The 5,981-nt window shown below is 24.7% G+C and overlaps 2 long non-coding RNA genes across 2 annotated transcripts; both read left to right on the top strand.

The window, feature by feature from the left end:
- Positions 1–1,282: 1,282 nt before the first annotated feature.
- On the top strand, positions 1,283–2,586 carry LOC136084102 (uncharacterized). The gene is made up of 4 exons (XR_010640334.1): positions 1,283–1,403; positions 1,585–1,661; positions 2,031–2,231; positions 2,318–2,586. It is a non-coding gene; the product is annotated as an uncharacterized LOC136084102 (long non-coding RNA).
- Positions 2,587–3,129: 543 nt separating this feature from the next.
- LOC136084101 (uncharacterized) lies at positions 3,130–3,738 on the top strand. Its single transcript, XR_010640333.1, has 2 exons — positions 3,130–3,326; positions 3,546–3,738. It is a non-coding gene; the product is annotated as an uncharacterized LOC136084101 (long non-coding RNA).
- Positions 3,739–5,981: the final 2,243 nt, after the last annotated feature.

Below are 5,981 nucleotides of genomic sequence, written 5' to 3'. Positions count from 1 at the left end.
ATATGTAAAAAAAAGTTCAATGTAATGAAAGAGTATGATTTATATACTAATCATAAGAGTATATGCATTGATAAATCAATAGCACAAACAGCCTCATTGTTATCACCATCTATATCATTATTTACTTCTAATTTGGCTTCATCATTTTTTACAGTAACATCATCAACATCATCATTGTCAACATTACTTAACAACAATATTTCTGAGATTTTCAATCTTACAGTGGATGACAATATTTCAAGAATAGTTGAAGATGCTGCACTTCATGTTCTTAAGCAAAAGATGGCAAAAGATGGTAAACAAGTTGTTGAGTTTAAAAGTGGAGGTCCTAGAGTAATAATATATTTTAATTTTAGCTTAATTTATAATAACCATTAATTAAATAGGTATTACTTTTCATAAATCTTTTTTTTTAGCCAGTTTTGTTTTCACTTGCTCCGAAAGCTTATGTAAGCAGTGATCAAGCATCGACCACAACAGTTAGAGTCAGAAATGCTTCTATTAAAAGACAATTGAAAGTTGTGTCTGGTACATCCAATGATGCAATTTGTTGTCAATCATCAAAACTCCTTAATTCTTTTCAAGCAGAGTCAAAAGGAATAATATTGGATAACCTAAATACTGAAAGAGTAGTAATTAGTGCCACTAACATGGTAGCAATGAAAGCAGATCTGTGCATACCAAGGGAAGCTTAAAACAATTTCCAGGTTAATATTTTTCTATATAAATATTATTCTATACTAATTTTTATAACATGACATATAATTTTTTTTGTTTGTTTAAAGATGGCTGAAGAGCTTTAATATAAATACAGCATCACATTCTTCTCAAAGAATAGTTGCTGAAAAGTTATCTGGTGATGACCTTATTGTGGAAAATGCACCATTTACCTTTGAAAAAAAAGAGAAAGGAACATTTGAAATAAAATATGCATCTTGGGGTTATATTGAAAATTTACCAATGCATATTTTAAGACATCTTGATCAATTAGAAAGGTAGTTTTAACAACGAATAATGAAAATTTTTTTAAAACATAATTTATAAAGTAAATTTTTTTTTCATTTGGGTATATTTGTTATTAGTTAAAATGAAAACCATTGCCTACTAAATAATTTATTATTTTAAAATGTATTTAATTATTAAATAATTTCTTTTTATGTAGTTGTAAAAGACTTCATTACCACAAATTTATTCCTGATAAAGAGATACAAATTAAAATTGGAGGTGATTATGGTGGGGGGAGTTTTAAAATGATGACTAGGTTGCAAGGACCCAAACCCAAACAGCAAAGACAACACCATAGTTTTTAGCATATTTGAGGCGAAGGATTACAGAATCAATGTCAAAGTAGCCATGTCAAGGTTTGAAAAGCAAATAGAAGATCTTCAAGAAATGAAGTATAAGTAAGATAAAAAAATTGTTTTTCTTTTTAATAACTAATGTGCTTTATTTTTAGTTGAATTAAATAGTTTTAATAATTTAGTACTAATTAGTTTTAATAAATTATACTTTAAAATAAATGTAATATATTACAAATGATATGTATATTAAATTTATCTTAAACATTTCTACACACCTCAATAGGGATAACAATATTAGAGTATTTGTTTTTGGTGATTATCAGTTTTTATGTGCCCTCTATGGAATCTCAGGAGCATCAGGTGATTTCTATCTTTATTAATGACAAATTATCAGTATTTTCATAATTTTTGCTACTTAATTCGAAATATATTGAAATTCAAACAAAATGGTTGGGACTTTTTTGCTGAATGAAAAACCACAATATGGTTTATAATATTTACATATAGTATTACAAATAATATATGTATATATATATATATATATATATATATATATATATATATATATATATATATATATATATATATATATATATATATATATAATTAAATAGTATATTATAGTAAAAATAATAAAAAAATTTATTAATGATTATTAAATATGATTTTTTATAAATTCTTTTTTTATAATTAATAATTTTAACTATTTCTTATCCATTTTATTTTAAGGGAGGCATTGTTGTCTTTTCTGTTATGCAACAGCAAGTGACATGAATCTTGGTGAGCAGAAAAGTTCTGAAATAAGATCGTACCTTAGAAGATCTACTATTGGATCATGAAAAATTTATAGAAAATGGAGGTTTAAAGAAAAATGTAAAAAACTTCAATAATGTCATCACAAAGCCCATTTTGAAAATACCACTAGATCAAGTAATGTTGTTTTTATTTGTAGTAATAACTTTGCAGTGCAGCTTAATAAAAGTACATTATTATATACTTTCAATTTATATTTTTAGGTATCTTTACCTAGTCTCCATATGGCTCTTGGTATTTATTTGAATTTTTTTAATTTGTTTGAAGAAGAAGTCCACCAATTAGATATTATGATTGCTGCAGAAGCAGTCAAAAGCAGAATTAACTTTTCAGAAGAATATCCAGTTTTTGTATCAAAACAAAAACAATTGTTAAATCTTCAAACTGAAATTCTTAACTTTGATAATCAAATCCAAGAAATCAATGATGTCATTTTGTTAGCTGCTGTTAACAATTCAGATAATTTAGAAAATATTCAATTTCTCTACTCTAAAAAAATTGAGTTACTTAATAGTGAAAAAGCGAAAAAAGGTATACAGTTTATTGATTTAATTGATTTGATATTTTTATGATTTTATATTATCTATTTCATATTGATATGTGTAGTTATAAAAGTAGAATTTGTGTTTGTAAATGAAATAAGAAATTAAGTTGTATAGGTGTTAACTTGTATGCACTAAACAGTTTTGCAAACATTTGCTATAGTGCAAACTAATTGTAGAAAAAAGCTTAAACGTCAATCAGTTTGAGTGTATTTAGAACACATTTTTACAAGTTTGTGGTCAAGCAATTTGCATTTTTTCATAAGCACGAAAGCAATTTTTCATATACAGATTTAATTTTTGTTTTTTTCTCTCTGATCACTGTTTTTTTAAACTCTGATCTGCATATGAAATAATTTCATATGCAGATCAGAGTTTAAAAAAATAGTGTTTTAAATATCAACCCTTTCATTCACAGATTAGTCTTTGTTTTTATGAAATGAATAATATAATTATTACTGCTTATACAACTATTGTTAGTTTATGTTATACTACTTTAAGTTTTTTTTAGATTGATCTTTATAATACTCTATTTGAAAAACATTCATCAGAAATGGGTCAGAGACCATGCACTAAGATGATTGAGACGATACTACAAAAGCTTAAAGTACAACGTCAAGCTTACCACGGAAAAAGTTTTATAGGAAACCACGTGCATAAAATGCTAAAAGTAATTAAATTAGATATTAATATGAATAAAAAGCATGACGTAGTAAATGCAAAAGACAGATAACTAGGTTTTTACTTGATAAGTAATAGTTTATTATCTTTTTTTTTTACTTTTAATACTAATATAGTTTTTGAAAAATTGTAATTTAATGCAATTACAACAAATAATACATCAATAAACCTAAAAATATATCTTTAGTAAAATAAATTTGCTATTTAGAAATCTTCAATACTTCAGCTATGCAACTGTATCCCGAAGCTTGTTCACGATGAAGGATATTCAGGAACAAACATGCATCAGTTTGCAGTTGAAATTAGCAGTAAATATAAACAACTATTTGATAAATTTGCCCAGTGCTATAAAATATTTTCGTCGAAAAATACAATTACACAAGACGATTTAATTCTTTTAAGTAAGTCGCACTCTATAAAATGCTTTAAAATAAGTTTATGTATACTTATTTTTTTATTTTTTTTGTTAATTTAATTTTAAATTTTTTTTAGAAAAAAATATAAACGACTTGATGCAATTTTATCGCTTAAATTGGCCCGAGGCTTCAGTGACACCTAAGCTGCATATGTTGGAACATCATACTATTCCGTTTATGCAAAAATGGGGAGCAGGATTTGGGTTTTATGGAGAACAAGGTGGAGAATCAATTCACATGGAGTTTAACAAACTCAAAACTATTTATCAATCAATTCCTTGCCCAACATTGCGATTAAAAAGTATTCTTAAATCCCATTACCAAAAGACAAACCCAGAGAATATGCAACTTAAGCCATGTGTAAAAAAAAAGGAAAAAAATAGGTTAATTAGAAAGTTAATTCAGTTCTGAAGATTTGATTGCCGAGAAGGAAGTATCGATTAGTCAAAAAAAAATTTGTTTACCTGGATTTACCAGTCATAAAATATATAGAACCGAAGTCTCCTCAAGAAAGAAATTAAAAACGGCTATTTTCATAGCCGCAAACATAATGAAAACATTATTTGATATAAAATAATTTTTTAGTTATGGGCGATGCATAAATACCACCCATGTCATTTTAATTGTTTCTTTTTCTCGCGTATACGCGCAGATCAGTTATATAACGTATTATTCAAAAGATAAATTTGTGTATGTATATATATATATATATATATATATATATATATATATATATATATATTTTTTTGCAATGTTTGATGAATAAGCATATATTTTTCAGAAAGCTTTTAGATGACCCGACAAATAGAGAAAATAACGGTAGAAAAAAGTTAGATAAAGTGTTTTACACGAAGCTTTGACTAAGCGATGCCAAAGTAAAAATAACTTACGATTTAAATGTTAGCAAAAAACTTATAAGATGTTTGCGCTTAGTATTTGCAGATAGGGCCTCCGAAGTCTTTATATACTTTTTATATGCATCACCTCTCGATTTAAATTTTAAGGTTTAAATTTGCCAAAGTCAAACTTTGAGTTATTTGCCAAAACGAAATTTTGAAACAATAAGTGAATAAAAAAACTGTCAGTTTGTAAACGAATAAGGCAAAAAATCTTAAGATGCGACTTTTTAAAGTTAATGCTAAAGATTTTTACTATCTTGAGCATTTTATTTTATTTAACCAATACCTAACTAGACACCGAAATTGCTGTGGCAGAGCCATAAATAAGTTGTGATACCCTCCTTATTGAAGACATGGACATGTTTTTGAAGAAGTAGTGGGTATTGATTTGAGCATTTATATTTAGACTGACATAAATTACACAAAATATACAGCCGTTTTTGAACTTTTCAACCCTCGAAATATTTCTGGCTACATTTTTAGTATAACGTAGTAATACTTTTGATAAATATTTAAACTAAAATGATTAAGTTCTTATTAGTTTGATGTTTTCTTGAGTTGCAATTATGATACATGCAATTAACCTCATTGTTTGCTTTTTTTTACGCAAAAATTTTACGTTTTTTCACAGAATTGTGCAATAAATTTTTTTTTTGCAATGTTTGATGAATAAGCATATATTTTTCAGAAAGCTTATAGATGATCCGACAAATAGAGAAAATAACGGTAGAAAAAAAAAAGTTAGATAAAGTGTTTTACATGAAGCTTTGACATTTATATATATATATATATATATATATATATATATATATATATATATATATATATATATATATATATATTACTAATATCATTGCTCTGTTCTTTTAAGAACATTGAGCACTCTATTGTGTAGAATACTTTTTAAAGTTGTTTAAATATATATATATATATATATATATATATATATATATATATATATATATATATATATATATATATATATATATATATATATATATATATATATATATATATATATATATATATATATATATATATATATATATATCTATATACGTATAAAATCATCTATATACGTATATATTATACATATATATATATATATATATATATATATATATATATATATATATATATAATATATATATATATATATATATAATCATAAACACTTAAAGAGAGAGAGTATATGAAAGAGATACCTCCTCTCTTAAAAAAATCATCTATATATATATACATACATATAAATATATATATATATATATATATATATATATATATATATATATATATATATATGTATATATATATTGTACTATTCTCAAC

The sequence above is a fragment of the Hydra vulgaris genome, chromosome 08, assembly GCF_038396675.1.
Source record: "Hydra vulgaris chromosome 08, alternate assembly HydraT2T_AEP".
Taxonomy (NCBI): Eukaryota; Metazoa; Cnidaria; class Hydrozoa; order Anthoathecata; family Hydridae; genus Hydra; species Hydra vulgaris.
This window is presented reverse-complemented; position numbering and strand designations above follow the sequence as displayed.